Here is a 24,764-nt window from a genome sequence, read left to right as displayed (position 1 = left end):
ATGTAAGAAAAATTGTTTAAAACCTTTTAATATTTAACAATGGGCAGGTTTGGTTCAGAGACACCATTGTTAGTGATAATCACAGGATGTTTTCATTGTGTGTCAACATGATCATTTTTATGTTTGAACAAGTCCATGAACTTTTTCACTTTAGCTTCAGAGGACTTTAGGTTCATTCAAGTCTGAGAGGCTATTTTTTTTAAGGATGAAATAATTGATGAGATTCATATTTATTTCATAGTGCCAAGCTAAGTTATATTTAGTGTTATATGATACTATGATTCAATTTGAGAAAATATTCGTAGACTATTCCCAGCAATCCTTTTACTCTTTGCCAGGACCACAGGTGGAGAGGACCAGGTAGGTTATGAAGCAGACTCTTTCATTACCAGACCACTATGATTAACAGAACATTCTTATATTTAATGAAATTTGTGCCTCTGTTTAAACACATGCATGATTTGGAATTCTGCCCCTGGAACAACATATAGAAACTCTACTTTTCCTTCAACATACTTTATGTTTTAAAATAGTTTTCATGACATCTTAATTTCATTCCATTTTAGTTTTCTCTCCCCCCTGTCAGACATTAGTTCATTTGTTCAATAATTTTCACTTTTTTAAGTGTTGAGTATTGTGCTATCACTGAAGATGCATTCGCCAACAGAAACAGTGGTTCCAGCACTCTTGCCGATACTTTATATGTTCTTTTAACTCTCAGAATGAAAATTTAATTTTTAGTCTTTAATCATTCCTACTAATTTTGATTTAATTCAAAATAAGTTTTGGATTAGAAATATGCACAAGTAACGGCATCAGAAAATACTGAGGGATAGGTACAAACTATAGTCTTTGCCATTAAGAAACCTGAAATTTTGGAAATAAGATACATACAAAAATATTTATTCCAGAATGTAAAATACACAATAGTATAGTTAGGTATCAATTACTCTTGAGTGCATAGAAGAAGAGAGATTAACTCTTCCTGGAGGAATTTGGGAATGCTTCTTCAAAGGCAGGCCTTTTGTCTTTGAAAACGAGTAGGATTTCATCAGATGGAGTTAGCAGAATGAGCATTGCCACTGATAAGCATCATGAGCAAAGTCTCTGAGGCAGCCAAGAATACAGTGATTTGTGGATTACTGGGTAGTCTGGAGGTTGTGGCGTAAAGCCAGAAAGATAGGTTGGGAGTAGAAAAGTTCTTTTGAGTTTGGATAAATTGATGTATTTGGTTTATAAATGATGCATTGAACTCATTCTTTCATTCATTGAACAAGTGTTTATCTAGTGCTGAACATGTACCAAGAACATTGTTAGATACCAAATAAATTTAACATTCATCTTAATTATAGTGCTAGAATATTCCACGTGTTAACAGGTTAAATTATTTATTCTTCCATGATTGAAAGCTAATGCTTCCAATATTTGGCCAAGATTTCCTTTGATTTTTAGTAATTTTGTCACACTTTTGTTTAATACAGTGTTGAAAGCTTTTATTCTAACTCTTGAGATCAAATTGTTTAAAAATTCAGAATTTTCAGATTTTAAGGAATCTGATATAGTCCATATACCATATTTATGTAAAGTAGCACCTCCTGATCACATTCTCCAGACGTCTTGCTAGGAAAGTATTAATTACTAAAACTGGATAAAAATAGACTATTAATATAAGTAGGCTCAAGTTAGTTCATGTAGGTTTTGCTTCTAAACGAATTTTGGTGGCAAACTTAGCATAAAACTTTGTTTTCAAGTATTTTGTATTTCAAAGTTGAGATAAAAGATAGTAGACCTTTGTTATGTGTGACTAAAACTCCAAGTTTTTCCAGTCTATATCTATGTATGCTATTTATGATTTTTGTTTGTTTTTACTTAAATGCAGCACTTTAAGCTTAGTAAACTAAAATCAGTTGTTGGTTCATTTAATTGAATTTATTTTTCTATCAAATATATATTATGGTTCTATGTGTGTTTGACACAGTCTGACTTAATCTTTCTTCTTAATACCTATTTTTGATATACTGCTTCCAACAGTTTTGTCACCTGCAAATTGTTGTCACTTATTTCATGGCACTGTTAAAACCTCAGTGTTAAAAGCATTCCATGAGAGCTTTTCCCCACAGGTTGACGCTCCATAGTTAACTGACATTAGTATGATAAAGCTAGGAACCCCAATTGTGCAATCTCAGATTAGCATTTTATTCACAAGACTATTTAATACATTTTGTCAAATTATTTGCTGAATTTAAGGTATAATGTATATTTATGTATTCCCCATCCAACCAAACCAGTGATGCAAAGTTACTTGATCATGGAAATCAGGTAAGCTTGGCATGAGTTGCTCTTTTGCTTTTGTTTCTTGCTAGTGATCCTTCATAATATTTATTATTTTCTAAGCTGGGGTTTGATATGAAATCTGTAATTATCAGCATATAACTTTTTCCCTTTAGACAAGGAAAATCTTTGCCCTCCCTCCTTATTTCCCATCTCCCATTTTTCATCTTTCACAAAGATTATTAAGCATATCTGTTTCTGTCAACTCCACATCATCAGCCATGTCCTCTTTATTTGATAGATTTCCAATGTAAACGTCCCATCCCACACACATACATAACTATAACCTGTACTTTTTTCAGATATTACATTATAATATTACATAGCAAAAAGCATTCTAATTCTTTAGCAGAATTAGTATTCTGTACATTATTAGGATAACTGAAGAGTTCCATTTTTTTTTTTTTTATGTTTATGTTTCAGAAAGCCATCATCTTAGTTTGGTTGCATGGTCTGAAAGGTCCGTCCTTCCTTCCATCCTCCCTTCCATCCTTCCTTCCTCTTTTCTTCCTCCCTTCCTGTTCTTTGTGTTGGATTTCCTAGGTAAGCCGGGGCATAACCATTGAATGAGAAAATTAGTCTTGGAGTTGTTTTAATTGCTTTTCAAATAACCACATTCATCTATGATAGGAACGGTTCCCCAGCATAAGGAAGGGTAAAATCCAGTCTTCAGCCTTGCTCCCGGAAACCAATCAGTACCTGCTTAAACTAAATTAAACATTGAATTCAGACTGCTCATGAAAGATTTCATGTGTATGTGGACACACACGAGATGTTCGTTGTCCTTTGAAACTGTTTATCACTTTTATATCACAAATCCATTTTTCCCATTAAATGTTAGGAAATTTATAAATAGTATTGTGTCAGCTTAGAATTAGATACATTGATTCCCTCTAAAAACGTTTGTCTCTGTCCATCAAATAATTAATTGGAACAGGCATTATTAGTTATTCAAGGCCAGTTACTTTTAAAGGAAACTTTATCAACATATAAATTGGTGAATAACTTTTGCAAATAATTTTGTTATTTTCCTGTGCATATAAAGGCTTGTGTGTATTTACTATTGATTATGCTTATTACCAACTATTTGTATAATGGTATAGGAAGTGTATGTGTGTGTGTGTATATGTGTATAAGTATAAAGCAATTTGTACATTGTAGATATTATGTAGACTTCTGTGGAAAATATTTTAGTCGGAATTGGATGTAGTTATTTATATTGTCAAAAAAACAACAACACGAGAATGCTTTCTCATTCCTTGAATTTTTGAAGGAAATAATAGTTGCTCTTAATGCTGCTTAAGATACAATAAAACAATTGTTTTCAGGCTGTGGCTGATAGTTCCAAAATAACAGAACCTATGTCTATTTACCGCCACGTTTTCTGCCTTGGAAAACAATCTTGTCATTTATTTATAAATTGTATACTGCAGATTCTGCCTCTTGAGAGTTTAGTTTAATAAACAAATCAGAACGTAGAACTAAACCCAGATTCACGCACATTTACTCTGCAAGTCTCCTCACTCTGAATTTCAAGCCAAATGCTCTCCTTTTATGGCTCAGAGGCCGCACCGGGCTCGTTTGCAGAAGAATTCACTGCTGAAATGAAGTCCTTGATCAAGTAATTGAAGTTAAGGCATAAAGTATCAAAGCGACGCGAGCAGTCTCTCCGTCCCTCGCTCCCGCTACCTTTCCGCGCCGCCAGCTCCTGGAGAGGTGGCCGGGTCCGCGGGCCGCACACACACCAGGCGGAGGCTTTGATTGTGGCTGCGACTCCTCCGAGTCATGAATGTTTCAGCGCACGGCGCGCGAGATTAGGGCCGCACGTCCAGGTGTAAGCTAGCAGGTTGTCGCCGACATCTGTTTGCAGCAGCGGCAGCGGCCTCCCCAGCCGGCTGCGCGCGGCCGGGTTGTCAGCAGAGGTGGTTGAGAGCAGCAAAACCGTTTTGGTCTCACACTCGCTGCCTGGAGGCCCGGAACACCAAAGGTAGGAGTAGGGGTGGACACAGCTGCGCTCCCAAACTTGCCTGAGGCACAAATGAAGAGATCTAATGCAGTTTGACTCCGTGGCGGTTGGGAGATGAGGACCGAAAGCCACTTCAGAGACAACTTAACGCTGCAACATCTGCCGCCAAGTTTCCAGGGAGTGACGGGGGACAGCAGGTACGGATCGAAGTCTCCACATAAACAACCTCCATTAAGCCACGGACGCTTTTGAAGGGCCTCCATCAAACAGGCTGGAGTCCGCAGCAGGAGTTTGTTTGGTTTTCAAAGCAGTTTTGTTTTTGCAGTAACAAGGTAGTTTATAAATGATGCATTACCATGCGTTCTTTTTAGTATTATTATTATTTGAAAAGAGAGAGGTAGAGAAGCAGAAAAGCAAAGAAAGAAGAAAGCACAGCACTAGTTTTGGAGTTGTTCCACAAGCCCATTAAATCTCCAAGGAGCTTCTTGCCTGTAATTGAGGTTATGTTAACCTTCACGCCGCAATCCCTCCTTCACCCGTAAGCAGACATACATTTATATACTGCACGAGAAGAATCCTCGGGTAATAGTAACACCCGCGAAGTACATCCACTGTTTGTTTTTTAAACTTGTATCACAGGGCTTCTTCTTATTACATGGAGGCGAAATGGAATTAGTTTTTTTTTTCTTTTCCAGATGGATGTACATTGTTAGTAAAACAAAATTTAGAAAATTGCATTGACTTTAATGTTGTTCCCATTTATAAAGGCTACATACCTATAGTTGAATATTAAAAATACAATTTGAAGTCAAAAGTAAGAATTACACGTTAAAGGATTTTTCTTTTTTGAGAGGGTTTCTCCCTCTACCACCTAGATGCAGCCAGAGGGAAAAAACAATAATGTAATTTTCTCTGCAAAGAACTCATAATTGTGCACACACACATATAGGACATAATTTAGTTCAAATATTAGCCTGACAAGGGAAGCTCCAGGGTATGGTGAGATAATAAAGACCCTACGGTAATGTAAACTATTCTCTTTAATATAATTTAGGCTCCCTCACTTGAGCAAACAGCTGCATGATCACTGTGAGATAAAGGAAGGGTGTCAACTTGTAGGTATTCTTTGGAATGGGAGTAGCTATGGAGCAAAGGTCAGAGAGAGGTGTGACAGTTTCCATCAGGGGTGAAATAAGCAATAAGGGTGCATAGTGAATTTCCAATTAAGTTACATTGATTATGTTGAGAGGACTTTAGTTAATTATACAAATATAATTTTAATTTTTTGGAAATGATTAATGGTAGCTACTTAAAAAGAAAGTGCAATCTGACAGAATTCAACGTCAGTCTTTGATTTAAAGAACAGAAAGAAAAAAAAATCTACAGAAAAAAATTTGAGAACATAGCACAGGTTCACTTAAAAAAGACCAGAGTAGCCTGATAACCTCAGCGGCAAATGATTCACGGCTGGTCCTCCTGGTTGCATCTCGAGTTCTAGATTTATGTTCACGCCTCTGTCAGTGCTCCTCCTGAATTCTTATGCTCCAAACAAGCTGGCCTCACCCTCTTCCATGGTGGCTTCTTTAGGGATTCTGACCTCCCAAGGATCACTCTGAGTTCCGTCATGCTTACAGATCACCTAGCTCTGTGCTGTCAGCCTCTTCATCTTCGGACTGAATGAGCATCCTGATCGCAGGGAGATTGTGCCACACAGCCTATTAAGTTCCAACCACACTGGCAAACTGTAAATCACTTGTGGGTGGTTGCAAGCAGAGTGAAACCGTAACTCAAATGATTCGATATTTCAAATATTTTCAGTGCCTGGAGTTATGCTGTTAATGACTACATTCTTAAATGTGCTTTTTAGGTTCTAACTATTGTGTGTCATATAGCCAAAGTTTGTAACAAATTTTAGGGTCTGTAAGAAAACTCTTTATCTTAGCATGAGTCAGTACAATTGTACACAAAATCCCCACTGTACTTTCATACCTTCCCTTTTTTGCACTTAAATGAAAGAGTAGAAAACAATACCAGAATTTTTGAAAACTGTAAAGTGATTGCTTACCTTTTAATTCTGTAAGATCTGAAATTTTATATGGCCCTGTAGGCCAATTAGGATGTTACATCACTAGGAAAGGGTACCACAGGCTTTTCTGTCTTTTATGTGATCTTTCCTAGCTCTTGTTTTTATATTTCAGGGCATCCTTAAACTACCTTAAATATCCTATTTAAATTACTATAAGTAATTAACTTTGGTTTATACAAACTTGAAAGATAAGTTTTTACTAGAATAACCCACATCATGAGCATGCCATTACCACTACAATCCCAATGACTGATCTATGTGTGTGTGTGTGTGTGTGTTATCATGATTAATATAAATATATACATATATATATATTTCTGTAGAATGTATTTTCTCAGTGTGTGTGTCATTAACTAATGTCTGCTTCAGTGCAAAATAGCAAATTTATGAAATAGAGTACTTTTTTGATACCATTTCTTAGCTGAAATAAAATCATCTATTAATTATATGTAGAGGATGCCAAGTGTGACTCAGTTTGGTTCCCTAACGTGAAATACAGAATATGTGAAATTAATAATTTAAATTACCAAAGAGATTTATGTTTTTCTAAGGAAGTATAAATAGAACTTGGCTATGTAATTGGTTTGTTTACCCCTCTGATACAGACATAATTTGTATTTAGTGGTATCATATACATTTTATGTACTAATAAGTTTAGGTAGAGATATTTCTTGGTTAAAATGGATAGCAAGCTTCTGATAACCAAGAGACAAAGATTACTAGATTAGTGTAAATATCCTCTTCTGAAATTAATGCACTGATTTTAGAAATAAACTTTTTTCCATCATTAGTGAGTTTTGGCACACTAAAAGAATACTATAAAAATATCAAGCGTTACCATTGGTTGTACAGGGCCAACACATGATTTTCTTAGGTTCGATACACCGCTTTGATGTAGAACACCTTGAGTATCAATTACATTTGGGAGCAGAAATGTCAGCACTGACACTATTTTTAACCTCCCTTTTTCTGTTTTTGTGTCCTTGATTTATAGCCTTTATATATATTTTAGTTGCCGAGGATTAAATTCATTTATTTAAATAAATCACTTTACAATAGCTAACAATTTGCAAAAATCTGTATTATTCTGTATATGTTAAATATACAGTTTTCAGTTTAGCGCTCGAAGGCCGAGTCCAAGGGAAGAAAAAGGTACATTATTTTGTAGACAGTTTATTATTTTAACAGAGTGCATTACGATGGTGACTTTCTGTCTGCCAGACCCTACTTATAAGTTCAATTTTAGGAAACCTTCATAACTTAGTTAAGGAAATTGGCTTGAATAGGAAGCTTTTATTGCTCCTCCCCAATTCTTAAAAATGGATTTATATTAACACATTATACAGATATGTACTTTTAAGGACAAATAAATGTCCTTTTTGGCTACATACATTTCATTTCCTGTTCTATTTCTAAATAAAATGCTAGGATTTTTATAATATACATTTATAATCTATGTAAATCATCTTTAAAATTGCTTCACATAATCTTTACTTATATTTTCCATTAACTCCACTCTGAATAAAATCACAACTTCTAACATTTGAGACTGAAAATTTATGTAACTTTGAAGGATAAAATAAAAATGATTTGCTTTTCAAACTTTGCAAGAAATTATGTTTAAGAATACCAACGGAATTGTTTATCATTTTATTTATCTGATTTTGGATTTAAAATGAATGCTTTTATTTCAAAAGGCCACGTGAAATTTCTTTTTTTTCCTCCTTATGTTATTTTTTTTTCCAATTAATGAAGTTGGTATGATTTTTACAAAGTTTTTCCCGTTTCAAAATAATTTTATTCTCTGATATACCTCATATCTCTTTCCTTAGCTCTTTTCACTTCAAAAGTGTGGGAAAGTAAGATGGTTCTAATTTCCTAAACTTTAGATTCCCATAGTGTTTCTTGGCAAGCAGATTAGTGTACTGAAAAGAATACATATCATGTATGCATTTTTTCATAATCTTGTCCAGTACTAAGCAAATTTTTGTTTAAATCAAAGTTAGAGTTTTCTAACAATTTGTGTTTTTTTTTTAAATCAAGCACCGTTTCTTGCTTACAATAAAATTTTCTACTAGAGCCATTTCCTGACAATTATGATTTCTTAAAGAGTTTATTATGAATTCAGTATATTTCATTTAAATAGCATTAAGATCTACCCTAGAGAACTGTGCGCACGCACACACACACACACACACACACACACACAGGCTTATATGGATTTGCAATTATACTCACATATCATATCATGTCTTAATTGCCTAACAGAGTTAATGAGTAAATCCGTAAAACATGTTTCAATAAAAAATTCAAATAGCACATTTATATACATGGCATAAAGATAAAAGTTCTAGAGTAAAGAGCAATTACTCTCCAATTACCTTTCTCTAACTCTTTCATTTCTCTCCCTTCTCCCTCCTAACCTTGGTTGATTCCTAAGATTTAACCCTTGGTCTTACGTTTTTTCTCACATCTTACTTTTCTAGAGAGCACATAGACTTTCCCTGCTCTGCTGGTATCAGTACGCACATCCCTTTTAGGCTAACTGTCCTCCGTCCTGAATTCTACTTGCATGTCTCTGAAAGCTTACATGAATTTCCTTTTAGGATGTCCTGTTGTCATCACATTATCTGTGTTTAATTGAACTTACCATATTCCCTATGTATCGCTTTCCAATTTTAACTTTTCTCTCAATTATCCTCTCTCTACCCTTCAGCTGATGTATCTAAGCTGAGGCTTATCTGACCTCATGGTTCCCACAGCTCAGTGAGCAGGGTCAAGATTTTAACTTCCTAATTCTGGGTATGACGTCCTATGCCAACGAATCACAATATTTCCCTATGATATATACAAGATACTGATTTAGTGAAGGGAATTGTGTCTCTTAATGTCCCTCTTAGTTTTATTATAATTGGTTAAAAATAAAAATGATCTGATGAATGTATGTGTTAGAATCTAGTGATTCTTAAGAGATACATCATTTTGACTTTGTAGAATTTAAACGTTTTTGTTGTCAGGACTTATAATTTAACTTCATGATTCCACCTTGAAACTAAGCTACTGAGAATACTAAGATATCAAAGCAATTCTTAAATTTGACAAATTTGAATTATTTCTTATAAAGATGTGGCTGAGGATGCTGATACCTAAAAATGTTATTTATATGGAGTGAAGATTGATAATTTTTGGATGATGATTAATTTTTAATTTATAATTAAATCTGTTAAACATTTTCTGAGTTATAAAAGCATGGCACAATCATTTTCCTTTAGGTTGAATTCTGAGTAGATGAAGGCTTGTAATTTTTGTTAATTCTCTTCATCAGGGTATTATTTTGTTGCTTGCAGTTGCATTCTTCTCATTTTTTTCTAAAGCACATTTAATCTTTGTTTCAATTTGATCCAAGAAGAATTTTTAGTGATTGGAATTCTTGTGAGATCTCTGTTTGTCCCAGTGAAATCATACATTATAATGTCAGTCTCTTGCATAATCATCTTCTATGCAGGCCTATCTGTGGCTGATGCTAGCTTTCAGAATCTCATTAGTCCAGTTTATAGAAACACTGGCTCTTCTCAACAAATAGTGAGAAGAGGGCTGACAATTGAATTCAGTTCCTACTCTCCAGAAGAGGTGTGATGGCTTTATCTGTCCTCTGAATCCAGATTTATGAACTAGTCCTATGCTCCTAACTAGATTAGTTCCTTTTTCATTAACTGCTTAAAGTAGGGCAGCTGTCTGAACTGTTGGTTGTAAATTTGCTAATGTCTACTTCGTTAAGCTCATATACAAAAGGCAGCAGATAACAGGATCAAAGTTTCAGGACCTCAGGTTTTTACAGCCTGAAATGAGCGTGGAAGGGTCCAGAGTAGGGAATTGAAGAGATGGGAGGAAGTATTACATTGGGGACAGGGGGATGACTTCTGTCATTAATCTTAATTAATTGCCAAGAGTTTTAGAGCTGAATTATTAATACTGAAGTTAAGCTCTTAATGCACTGTTTATATTTTGGCATCAGATGCTCTTTTATGAAAGAAGAGGTCTAGGAGGGAGAGAGAGAGAGGGAGAGAGAGAGAGAGAGAGAGAGAGAGAGAGAGAGAGAGAAAGAGAGAGAGAGAGAGAGAGAGAGAGAGTGTGTTGTGTGTGTGTGTCTTACATAAATATTTTCATTTACATCTTTCAAAGATTTCCCTGGGTTAATATTCAGTCCTTCACATTTTGACAGTTACTGTAGGGTAGTTAGGAATTATAGACAAGTAACAATAAATCCAAATAAAATCTCTGGGCATAGCAACAGCAGTAAATCTGTGTAATATTACTTTCATGTTTACCAGCATACAAAATACTTCACTGAAGAGGAAATGTCAGATTATGGAGTGAAATAGAAGGAGGTAGAATCAGGAGCCAGAAGGGGGAAATGAAGGGAAGAACAAGGCAAAAGAAATGGGGAAGAGAGATTATTCCTCTGAAAAACATGCAGAGGCCACAGGAAAATGAAGTGTTTATTTAAATGTTGAGTTACAAATTATATCTTTGTAAAATTGCATATTCCACTATTACAACCTTAATCATTTGAAATTCAGATTGAACCGTGAAATGACTAAGAAGTCTTTTCTTAAAATCTCTCTCTTTTTTCCTCCCCAGGTGGCTGTTACATGCATGTGTTGGGTTAAATTCCCTTTACTGTTAAATCTGAGTTATTATTCTAAGATACTTTTCAATGTGAAATTGTAACTAACTGTATTAATTATAAGTATTTTGGCCATAGAAAAATGCTTGTAATTCTTCAAGGGGAAATCTTTTAGAAAGATGATAAAGTTCAAGAATTCAGAAATGTAATTTCAGAATTAATATCTCATGTTCTGCATGCATTTGGACAAAGTAAAAAGAAAAGGTCCATAATGAAAACATACAATACACTAAATTGATTTAGTTTTTACATGTATATCTTACTTTTGATGACTGTGACCTGAATGTCAGTAGCTAGTTATAGTCAGTGGCTTGAAATTATTGTCTACAAATTTAAAAAAATTGCAAATTTGGCTTTGAGATTTATATTTCTTCTTTACAGCAGTTTTTCTTCCTTTTATGACTAGCTTTAAATGTAAATAGAAAAAAAAACATGAAAATGAAAAAGTATTTATTTTATTTATTCGCCTACTTTTTGTACATAGTCACTAATTATTGGAGAGACTGCAAAAATCTGCAGGTGTCAAGAATTTAGGTCTTAATATGTTGGCAGTGAAGAGCCAGTAAAGTTTTGGAGCTGAGCAGTAACATGATCAAATGAAATTAGAAGTAGGGTGTTGGACAGGTTGCTGTAAATAAATGTATGACAGTAGTGAAGATAATATATATTTTTTCTGTATAGCTTAGCCCCATATCAATGTTTTTATCTTTGTATATAGTTTTTCATCGTGAGTCACAAAAAAATATCACATAAAGTTTGATGCAGCAAGTCTGGTGTTGTAAAATGATTTCTTGGATAAAATAACACTTGTTTTTCCCAGTAGAAATCACCCTCCACCCGCCTTTTTAAAGAACACCAAGTTAGGTTCACCAGCTAAAATAAAAGTCAGAGATTTATGGCTTCAGATATTTTTCTTGATATGTCAGAGGTTCTTTCTTGCTTTTTAGAAATACTTAGCTGGATAGCAGAAGCTCAGGCTTACAACACAAATGTATGTGATTGTGTGTGTGTTTATGTATACATGCATGCCTGTCTGTGTGGGGTTGGTTATGTGTCTGTGGGGCTCACAAACCATTGTACTTCCTAAGGGCACTCATGATTTCAGGAGAGGGAACGATTTCTTTATAGGAAAAGTTTAGAACTCCAGATAACGGTCATTGAGCACCTACTATTATTAACTATGTTAGTTAGGTATGTTCAAATCTTAACAATATTAAGAGTTCGGAGTCATATTATTCCCATTTTACAAATGAAGAATATGAGACCCAGAAATGTTTTGTGAATTTCCCAAGGTTACATTGCTAAAAACTAACAGAGCCTAGATTCACACCCAGTTGTTTTTTTTTTTTAATTAATTTTCAATTCAGTGAGTGGTCCTTTATGCCATACTGTCTGTCATGTTACAATGCAGCACTTGATTCGTCTCCCAAGTCGGTGAGGGCTATTATGTAGAGAAGCACTTTTGAAATTTCAGTTTTGAATCTGATTCTTTGGTGAGGAAATGATAAATTTTGTATCTATGTCTGTATTGATAAATTATTTTCAACAGGTATTCAGAATGCAGGCATATTTATTATATATAAAATTTAATTTTATATTTAACATTAATATTATATATTATATTTAATTCTGCAGGCATAGATCAAAAAAAGGCAACATTTAGAAATGGCAATAAGTTCCACAGAAAGTCCATACGCTTCCTGGAATAAGGGAATTTTGCATGAATGAAGGATTGTGTAATTCATCCCCTTCCTGGACTGCAATGTGCATGTCCTATTCAATTCTGTGCCTCCAAAGGAACAAGAAGAATGAAATTACTTATATATTCCATAAATTGCAAGTAGTTTTCTAGGCTGGAGCAGAAGACTGGTAGTTGGGGAGGTAAGTGATGGGAAGAAGGCAGAATTACAGCAATTCCTAAAGCCCTCGTGGCATTTTGGTACTATCACTACAGTGAGAATCAGGAAACTTGGGATCTCTGTACTGTCATTGATGACTTCCAAACCTAGCACACATTTCCTCATCTCTCTGGTCCTCAGTCTCTCATTTGTATGTAAAGAAATAAATAATTACAAAGATACCCTTGAATTCCAGCAATCATGTTGTTTTATCTAATTCCAATCCAGCCAGCTCTATGAAGATGAAACTTCTTCTGTTCTATTCACTAGGATAACCCTTTGTTATCCCAGGACCTTGTGCATTGCCTCTCAGAGAGTAAGCTTTAATAATTTATGAATGAATTTATGTAGATAGAAAGTTTGGTCCATTGTTTACAAGTCTGCTTAAATTCATACTTTTTAAGTTATTAGACATTTCATGAGGCCATCAATAATTAATAAATGCACATAAACATTTTCCTAGTTACTGTAAGAATTAAAAAGTGGCGTGTATTCCTCACAATATTCTGGAACATGTTTGAATAACAATACAAAATATCCATAATAGATATTTTGCTACCATTATGCTTAAAATAAATTGAAAAATATTATAACTGAATATGGAAGAAAATAAAGAGGATACAGATTTAAGAGAGCAGTACATTTAAATTTTTTGCCAGTTTTCTGTCTTTATAAGACTTGTCTCTTTCTTGCTGCTTTTCTTCTTTCAAAAAAAGAGAAGATATTAATGTGTAATATTAGATTATTTCCATTGTCATTTTGATATGTTGCAATTTGCTGCTTAGTGTCACAACTGCAAAATTGCTTAAACACAAAGTTTCTTTTATTTAATACTATTTATTATAAGCAACAAAATACTACTGTGTACCGGTCATTAAATGTACGTAGCTACATGGAACTGTTCTCCCATTTGGTCACACTGAAATTGATTTTCCAACTTGGGTTAACAACAGTAGACAAATGCTAAATGAAAATCAATCACTGTGTAAATCAGCTAAATGCACTTCTTTTATTAAGTGGCTTTTTCCCCTATAGGTAACTAGATGACAGGTAACACTTGTGATGGCCTCTAGCTTTTGAATGCTTTTAACATAAACCTCTAAGGACAATGGCTTGAACATCATTATATTCTTATATTAGAATTATCTTGCTCTTGGTCAGTTAAAGTACATTTTAGATATTATTTATAAATATAAAAATTTGGAGTTAATATTATTTTAATCACAAATGCTTAGACCGTTAACATTTCAAATGTATATCAGAAATATTTCATTATGAATACAATGTGGATAGAAATAGCAACCTGTTATTGGGAAATACAAAGATCTAGCAAGACATGGAAACACAGCAACCTTTAACTTCAGTTTTAGAAGAGGGAAAAATGAAAAATCAGGAAAGACCCCAATGTAACGTACACCTTAGATAATTATAGTGATGTTGGGACAGTGTCAGGATCTAAAACTGTGACTGCCAGCACAGAAAGTCAAAACTTGAAGACTTAACTAAAAAATTGAGAATATAGTTCTATGGAAGTCAGCATACGTTACCATCATTATTAATATCATCAATAATGAAAAAAACAATATATTCTATAGAGCAGCAGCCATGTGCCAGGCGCTGTACTAGTAATCTGACATATGTTACTCTAATTCTCAGAATAACTCGTGGCAAAGTACTTTTATCCCCATTTTATAGATAAGGAAACTGAGGCTCAGAAAGGTCAGGTAAGTTGCCAGGGTCCTGCAGGTAGGTGGTAAGTGAATGTATTAACTTTGTTTGAACTTTAAACAAGTTATTGGGAATTTTAGTTAACCACTTAAATTCTGCTTTAATTTATGTTTAAATTACTTGGCCAATTATGCAGAAAATTTGCCACAGTTTAGAATTCAGGGTTTTAATTGTAATTTATGGGCTCATCAGTTAAATTGAGAAAATTAAAATAGTAAAATTAATTGAAAAGGCCAATATAGAAATGGGAATTACTAGTAAACCTTTTAAATAACATAGGAATCACTAGTGACTATTTAAATATAAAATATCCAAAACATAAATGTTAAGTATTTTAATCATATTGTTGTAAATACTGGGGTTAGAAAATTTTTTGTGGATTTATTTTTTTGGCACCTACAGATAATTACACAGTAGCCAAGGCTTAGGAACAATTATAAGACATATGATCCTTAAAAAATAAAATGAAATACAAATTAGTGGTAGAAAATAAATCAAGTTACTCTTAATATTAAACTTTGAAAATTGATTGTTCTTTCTAATGTATAAAATCAAACTAGCAAAAAGAGTTCCATCTTGAGGCTAAGATTATGACACAATCCCAAACGTGCTTCATAGCAAAACTCATTCACTATAGAAAAGCTATAATTTTTAGTTTAGGATACTGCTAGCATAATCATAGTATTTATTGTTTATACTTCCTCTTAAAATCTAGTTTTCAGAATATTTCATCATCATTTTAGACTTCAGTTTAAATTTATATGGCATTTCCTGTTTATTTCTCCAATCATTCTCTCTTGCTTGAGTTCTCATTTTGATCTATGGAGCTACTGGTTCCACTTGTCAAAGTTATCCTTTGATCTAGCTGCAAATAGTGTGCCCAAAATTATCCCCCAAAACCCTCACTGAAATGGTTTGCAAAGTGTCTCCTCAGGTACATTAGTGAAAATTGAGGCAAACAGGCTGCCAGCCATTACTTTGAAGACAAATCCCTAGAGTGTAAGTAGTGAACACTGAATATTGAACGTCTAAAGGTCTCTTCAATTTGTTTGCCATCAGCGTATGTGGTTCTTCTGTTCCTTACATGTCATGTGGGGAAGCCAGGGTTGCCTCACGATAAAGCTGTATTTGATCCTGTTACTTTGGCAGGGCATCTTGAAAGACTTCATGCCATGGCATGCTGACATTGTCATCATCTTCATTATTGTTGTTATTTTGCTGAGAAAATAACTTTTTATCAAACTGTAAGAAACAATGTCTCCCTTATTGTTCAGGTATCATTCTGTATATCCTGTTTCATATAAAAATGTTAATATCAAAATAAGAGTAAACAAAACAAAACAATACAGGTACAGAGAACAAACTGATGGTTGGGGGATGGGCAAAATGGTGAAAGCGATTAAGAGGTATACACTTCCAGTTATAAAATAAATCACGGGATGTAATGTACAGCATAGGAAATATAGTCAATAATATTGAAATAACTTTGTTTGATGGCCGATGGTTAATAGACTTATTGTGGTGATAACTTCGTAAGATAAGTGTCAAATCACTATGCTGTACACCTGAAACTAATATAATATTGTGGTCAACTATAATAAATTTTTAAAAAACAATAACAAAGAAAAAAACTCCAAAATTAATAGTAATGATAAGACCATTTATGTAACTGAAGGCATAAGAACAATGTCCATATAAATTGTATTTTAAAATTTAAGCTATAACATACATACATTTATAGTAAGCAGTTTTTCTAATCATTTATAAATATTTACTGCTTTGTTTCTGAAGTCTTTAGGAATAAGAAACAAAACACTGGAATAACTAATGGTATTAATGAAATTATATATAGGATTGCAGGTGACTATCTACTAGAATTTAAAATTATTAATGCTAGAATTTTTCTTTTTGGTATGTTGGAAAATATGAGCATTTAAACACGTTTCTGACTTGTCTTTTCTAAATTTTTGGTTAGGATGTTTTTCAGTAAAATTACACTGAGAAGAAAATGAACTATGATTACAATTAAGAGAAATAAACTTTTTAAAAAATTTAACGATGACTAGAAAGACCTCCCTGCTGGGAAATTATGATCTAGTTGGGGCGAGAGATAAAGTAAAGCCTCAAAAATTAATCCAAAGCAGAGCAAGCAAAATACAATTAAAAACAGAAACAAAAAATAAAATACAATCTAGATGGACATTAATTCCTAATATAATTTTCTACCATTGCATGGCCTTGAAATCTATGGTAATGCTGCTGTTAATAAATACTGTATTTGAAGAGTTAAAATATTTTTGCTTTATAATAGTTCTTACTAAAACATACACAAATGTATTACAGATAATGTACGATGCGTATTATACAGCAAAGAATGGTTTAAAGTATATGTAAACAGATGTATCTCCACAAGTATAATTATACATCAAACAATTGGTAGTTTTAAAGAAATGAACTAGAATTAGGATGTGAAAGGCCTGCCTACAAAGCTTAATCATTTCTTCTTGAGCACCCACTATTTTTAAGCAGTCTTTGAGACTGCAAAATATTTACTACACATTTAGTATTTAATATTTAGTCCTCATTAAATTTATAATCTACTCAAAGAACCAAGAATTATAGAAAATAAAATAATGAAATATTTAAATACCAGTCCAAGGCAGTAATAAGAGAAGTTGCAAAATGTTTGCCTAATTAATTTCCAAATGAGTGTTGCAGACATTAATTGGTATTTGAGTTTTTAGAAAAGGGCGAACACTTCAGACTAGAAGTAGAAGGCAATAGAACAATTCACAGAGGAAGAGAGATTGGAGTTACCTTGAAGGATTTGTGCAGTGAGAGAATATAAGAAAGTGCACATTTGTTCTGGGACAGTGGTTCAACTATTTTCTCTAGCAACTTCCAAACTATATGTAGGAAATAATAGGAAATAAATCTTAGTCATATCTAATTCTGGAGGGTCTAGTATATGAGACTAACACTTAGTAGTCGATATCTGGCAAATATTTATTGCATTGTTTCTCCAGCTTTTTAAACTTTGCCCCACTAGACAAAAATTTTTTGTTTTCCAGTTTTGTATTAGGATCTTAATGAAAAAAAAATTAAGTATTAGCTTGGTGACAGGCAGTATGCTTTTGGAAAGTACAGAAAAGCGCTGGACTAATGCAGGAACCACCCAGGGACAGCCCGCAGGAGGGCAAAGGACGATGGGATGCCTTTGGAATGGAAATCAGAGTTGAAAAGGGGCCCCTAACAGGACTTGATTACTCTGTGAGGCTAGATGTATGGCAGGGTAGCTAGGGAGGGGAGAAAGAGTACCTGAGGCTGGTGCCATGGAATTAAGCTTAAAAAAAAAAAAAAAGTTGGAAATGCTCAGTAAGAAATTAGAAATGTTGGAATTGGCAGAAAAATCAGATCTGGACATGGAGACTGGATAATTGAAACCGTGGGAGTGTTTAGAAGAGTGAGGATCTGTCTTGTCCTACATTAGTATCAGATGTTTTCTCTCTTATGGGTCAAAAGCAGCAGCTGTTTTTAAATTTTTTTTAATTAAAAGTAGCATCCTGACCTCTCCTTGTCATGATGTTTTTATTTTTCAAATCTGCCATTTTCGATAGCGTGAAATATACAAAATCTGAAGTATTTGAATAATCCTCAAAGGAAGAAGTGAGTGAGTAGAGAGTGTGGGGAAAGGAGGGAGAAGAAAGAAGAAATAGTAACTTTGGTAAAATTCTGTTAAAAAATTTAACTTTTGTAAAATTCTGAAGCTACTGTGTTTCCCCGAAAATAAGACCTAGCTGGACCATCAGTTCTAATACATCCTTTGGAGCAAAAATTAATATAAGACCCGGTCTTATTTTAATATAATATAAGACTGGTCATATAATATAATATAATATAATATAACATAATATAATATAACACTGGATCTTATATTAATTTTTGCTCCAAAAGATGCATTAGAGCTGATGGTCCGGCTAGGTCTTATTTTCAGGGAAACACGGTAGTAGCTTTGGTTTGTAAAGTTGTGAAGCTATTAGCTTGCCTCGGCTGTTTCAGCAGCTTAATTCTTTCAAGGGACAGATTTGTAGCTACTGGAGATGTGACCTTTTTTTCTTCTAAAGCAGTGGGAGTTTCAATTGACAAGGGCAATAACTGAGAGATGAGGATCTCCAAGGTCTTGTGAACCATTGTATCTGAAGAAGTGTTAAAGAATGATATGAATGATGATATTTGATGTTTTTAAAGGAATGGTACAAATAGTAACTGTTGAAGTCTCGAATGGACTAGGGAAAGAGTATGAATGAAGATATAAAGGCACTTTTGGCTGTTTCCTACAACTGTTTCTAAGACTGATGATCCAGTGAAGAGCCAGGATGACTGTGAACAGAACGAACAGATACTGAACAAAATAATGAAAATTGAGTGGGAATTTTTTAAGAATGGAAGTTTTCTAATAGTTTTCTAGACTTAGTTGGAACCATGGATATTCCTTGATATGATAGCTATTCCAGTCCTTTCGTAATCATAAAATATTGAATATATTCATTATTTTAGAAGTATTAGATCATAATTCATAAATTATAGAATTTGTACATTGTATTTGCTGTACATTGTATCAGCAAAACTTTATGAAAATGACACACGTTCACTAACAGAAAGTGATTTTAGTCTAATTTCACTAACATGTTCACTGGCTTAGGAGATAACTAAAATGTATTCCATGCCTTCTATGGACCAGCTATGTTACACTGATTTTTCTGTGTAAGCTTAATAATAAGTAGGTTCCCTTTATGCACGTAGAAGATTAACAAAGGTCAATCAGTTAGCAAGTAGTGAAATTTAAACTCAGAGTTTAATGATACCAAAGCTTTCACTTACATTACCCTGGAAATAATGATTTGTAAAAGATATAATCGATCAACGAGTAAATTCTTGTGGCATTGAGGACACTGAGATTTCATGTGTGTTTCTATATACAGTAATTATTATTTTTATATTTTAATTGGCTCTATTGGCCTGCACTTTCTCAGGGAGACTTCCATCGAGAGAAGGATATGGCAGTGTGGTCACCCACCTGGGATGGTGACAGCTGCCGCAGCTGAATCCAGCCCTTGTCATCATTAATGACCCGCATTTGACACTTTATCCCAGCCATCCTTGTTCAGTGTACATTGTATTGCATTAGAATAATTACTACCTGTCACTCTCTATTTAACAGACAGCTCTTAGTCATCCCAGACATGTAAGTGCCATACAATAATGTACCAAGCCCGTGTTGGCTTCTTGTTCTCAACCTATTTGTGGACACCTCTGTCCTGTGTTTTTCCTTTTTTCCCCTCACAATGGTCAAATACATTTTATACCTAAATTGAAGCATTTTTAGTCTATCACTCATACTGAAAAGATTCATCTCCCTAGTTTTTAAGTAATAGCCAGACATTTTATTAAGGGATTTTATTTTCTGAACATAAAGTAGAGCCGATGGATTTAGAGTCTGTATGTGTCCTGCTAAAAATACTGGAGAGCTAAAGTAGAAATCAGAGAAAGGAACAGCAGTGCTGACTCAAGGAAAGGATGATGACCAAATTCAAAGGGTATAAATCATGTACAGAGGGAATTAGAATGCCTATATTAAAAACTTTGTTTTAATTTAAAGATCTGAGTGACTTCCAAGGACAATTTTCGTTCTCATTTTTTTTCTACCTTTCATTTAGTTTGAGAGAGAGAAACACGGCATTCACTAAATTACTGAAACGGAAGAGACCTCCACCATGGTTTTAAGTCATCATAATGTTGTTGAATATTTATTGAATGGGTTTAGAAATAATTTTGTCCACAGAGTGAAGATTGTGACTTTTTTTAGACTTGTATTATCTTTGTTTTGCTTAAGTCCCTACTCATAGGCATCTGTTATGGTTTATTTTACTTAGGAGAGTTAATCTAAAATGTGCTAGTGAATTTCTGTGTATCTTAATTTGACACTTTCAGAAAACAAAATAAATCATGCCTAAAATTTGGAATAACAGATGCCTTGTATTCATTATGTAATTTTCCCCAACTTTGTTGTGAAAAGTTTAGGTTCAAATATTAGCTTTTCAGTTTATCAGTTGATTGGCCTTGAGCAAGTTGTATAACCTCTCTGAACCTTTTTTTCTTAAGCAAAAATTTTCAACTAAGTCTTTTGAATCACAGAACAGAGAAAATAATAAAAGGGACTATTTTTCTCATTCTCCCAAGGATGCTACACAAGTAGCATAAGGCTTAAGGGAGAAGTTAGTTTACCATATACAATAGATGTCTTCAAAGCTCTTAATGTATTCATGTAAGCCTGGTTGAGAAAGGTGAGGGTTAAAATTTTTTTTCCACTTTATATATTTTTTACCACTGTTTTTCTCATTAATTGAGAAAAATGCTTTGCTTTTGCAATCTAGAGGTGAATGTGGTCAACTCGTAACTTATTTTCTTTAGTTCCCAGATTATTACTCAATGAAAAGGAGATTTCTCTAAAACTAAATTTAATATCTCAAATATGCACTTCTGGATAAGGTATAACTTTGTAACAATAATGAATGGCAAGAACAGAAATCTGTTTTTAGATGGACTTATTCAAATCTATATTTGTGATACTAAGTTTATGTATACATTGTTACATTTAGAATGCAACCTTTCTTAGAGTTTTACACTATTTACTGACAAGATACTTAATAGTAGATAATTATTATGCATGCCTATATGTTTTTGCAATAAGTTGTAACATCACTCAAAAGTGACCTTGTTAGGTGAGGGGGAAGGCAAGAGAGACATACAGTGCCTCTTGAGAGCAAGTGGAGTGATGCGTATCAGGAGAAGACACTAAGGATTTATTGTCTGTGGCAAAGGAAACACAGATCTCTGCTTGTGCAATAAGTGTTTGTGACAGCGCCCACAGTAAAGGGTGATTGGAAGCTGTAGTTAGAAAATGTTCTGCTGGAGCAAAATAATAAACATTTTTATATTGTTTGTATCATGAGCTTATCTCACTGTTTAATCTTTGTAGCACTTAAAACATGAATGATGGTCATGCCAAACCAATCCTTGTCGTAAACAGGACCTTGCTATCCCAATAATCAGATCCACCTAATTGAAACAATATGCAAGAACTGATTTGGTTATAAAAGGAGGTAGCAATGCGGACGGCATAATTATGATTTTTTTTCTTCTACTCTCATATTTTGCTATGAGAGCTGTCTTCCCTGTGTACCTATGCTAGTTTAAAAAAAAAAAAAAAACACATAAAAAAACCCCAAAAAACAACAAAAAAAAAACCACATAACTGTGAGTGAGCCACTTAGCCTGAAATTTGAAGGAAGGAGAATATTTCTTCTTTTTTTTTAATTAAAGTTTATTGGGATGACAGTGGTTAGTAAACTTACAAGATTTTAGGTGTACAATTCTGTAATATATCATCTATATATCGCATTGTGTGTTCACCACCCAGTATCAGTTCGGAAGGAGAACATTTCTAATGGGAAGAACTGCAGAATTTCAAACAGCCCCATCTAGCTGAGAAGTAAGGATTATGATTCTGTTATTGGTTCCTACGTATTTGCTTCTGGCCAGAAGAAGGAAGCATCTTATACACAGATGAGATTCGTAGCAATTTGGAATATTGTCTATGTGGGTATATAAATCTTTACTTTAGTAAGGAAAGAGATAAAGCATTGTGCCCTTTTTATTTTGTACGGTATCTAGATCCTAAGGTTTTAGGATTAGGGCTTTATGGAATATAAACTTGCTGGTATATATCTTCAAGTAGCATTAACCATCATGAGGAAATACATGCCTTCAATTTGAAAACAAAGACAGGGAGGGTTTAGTGCCTTACCACCTATTCTCTCTCTTTCTCTCTCTCTCTCTCTCTCTCTCTCTCTCTCTCTCTCTCTCTCTCCCTCCCTCCCTCTCTCCCTCCGTCCCTCTCCCTCTCCCTCTCCCTCTCCCTCTCCCTCTCCCTCTCTCTCTCTCTCTTTCTCTTTCTCTCTTTCAGTTGGGCAGTTCATGAGAATTATAGGATTATAGGAAAAATGTATTTCCTCTCATGGTTCAACAGAACAGCACAGGGCGGCCCAGCCCACATTCAATGACTGATTGAGGTGGGGGTGCAAAAGCTTGACTCTCTGCCTCAATTCAGAACAACTTGAATAGTCATTCCAGCTTCAGAGACCCCCATGGAATTGGTTGGGGCCTCTGTTGAAACTGCAACACAATACAAAGTCTCGCTTTGCCCAATCCCACTGCCTTCACAGAAACAGGGGTTGTTTCTGAAAGCACTCCCTAATAAACGTTTTGCACACAAATATTTATCTTAGTCTGTTTACAGACTAAGTGAAGACCCTTCACTCTTTCATACCTGGGTTCCATTTCTAATTGTGCTTCTGATTGTGCTTCTACTTATCAGCTCTGTGCCCTTAAGCACATTCTTAGGCTCTCTAAAACTCATTATTCTTTTTTAAATATTCTGAATGGAAATTTTTATATAATGGCATTTACCACACAAGGTTGTTTGAAGATTAAGTGAGTTAGTGAAGCACACAGCCCAGTGACTGAAACTCAGAAAGTTTAAAAAAAAATTTGCTGTCATTTACCATGCTTATTATTATGTTTCCAAAATTAGTAGTCTCTACGGTATTTCTCAATTTCACACCTACTCTACATTTTACCAGTTTATATATTATACTTTGGAAGAGCTTTCTTGTTCTGCTTTCAGCTTTTGGCGTTTTAATTTTTTTAAATGTTAGGTCATTATGAAGTGGGCAAATCTGGGATATATTTTCACCTGTAAGAACAAATAAAGTAGGGCCTATTTGTGATGACCAGAATAAATTTAATTTAGGTTCTAATTGGTGTGATTCAGATCTTTTTGACTGCATGGGGCTTCTTCATCCATTCTAGAGGTGGCATGGCTAAACCTTCTGGAGGGGTGCTAAATGAACACCACAAAATGAATCAGAATGGCTGTGATACAAAAGTACTGTGTTTCCCCAAAAATAAGACCTAGCCGGACCATCAGCTCTAATGCGTCTTTTGGAGCAAAAATTGATATAAGACCCAGTCTTATTTTACTATAAGACCCAGTATAATAATAATATAATATAATATAATAATATAATATAATATAATATAATATAATATAATATAATATAATGTAATATAATACTGGGTCTTATATCAATTTTTGCTCCAAAAGACGCATTAGAGCTCATGGGCCGGCTACACGTGTTGGGGGAAACACGGTATCTAATGAAAACCGAGCATTTTGGTTTCAACTTGCATCAGGGATCTCTCAAATCAGTAGACAGTAGGCTTCTTAAGGCAGAAAACATAAAATTGCTTCCCTGGCTTTATTTTATGCGATATTAATACCCTGCTTCATTTTTGTGAAGATTATATGAATTAATATGTGAAACACTTAAAACATTGCCTGTACTCAATAAATGTTAAATATTTTAGCCATTAACAAAAGTACGTAGGAGATCAGTCTATTTCTTCCAACAAAATGATGCAAGATCGATGATGGTTGATATGGAAATCTGGAAGCTGATATTGTAATGGGAATTTTGAGGAGTAAGATTATTCCATATTTAGGTTAACTACTGCTATATAAAGAAACTCTGGGCATATTCTTAAAGAAGATATTTCCATATTAAACTTTTGTACATATTGCTTAACATAATAAGTTGTCTTCTAATTGGGCAAGAAATCTCCACATATTTGCATTCTCATCATTACCTTTAGTGGGCAGGAGGCTGAGAACTTCACGCTCATGATTTCAGTAGCTCTATGAGGAAGAATCTGTCTTCATTAGAGCTGCTTGAAACTAAGCCTATATTCACGAGTTAAATAATTCAGGTAATGTTTTAAAAACCAAGAATTATCTGTGTGAGTAAGCTTGATTTTACAAAGTTTTAAAATAGAAAATTATAGTGTCACTAGGCAATGACAATACAGCTCTGTAATTTCAAATGAATTTCTTTATCTTCCTGTTGGCAGGAGTCACTGGGTTTGCTGAAACCTCCAGCTCTAGGGAGA

At 34.1% G+C, this 24,764-nt stretch overlaps 1 protein-coding gene across 1 annotated transcript in view; it reads left to right on the top strand.

The window, feature by feature from the left end:
• ANTXR2 (ANTXR cell adhesion molecule 2) overlaps nt 1–24,764 on the top strand; it is a 141,582-nt gene that overhangs the window by 87,703 nt on the left and 29,115 nt on the right. The gene's annotated exons all lie outside the window — the stretch shown is intronic.

The sequence above is a fragment of the Rhinolophus ferrumequinum genome, chromosome 5 (assembly GCF_004115265.2).
Source record: "Rhinolophus ferrumequinum isolate MPI-CBG mRhiFer1 chromosome 5, mRhiFer1_v1.p, whole genome shotgun sequence".
Classification (NCBI taxonomy): domain Eukaryota; kingdom Metazoa; phylum Chordata; class Mammalia; order Chiroptera; family Rhinolophidae; genus Rhinolophus; species Rhinolophus ferrumequinum.
This window is presented reverse-complemented; position numbering and strand designations above follow the sequence as displayed.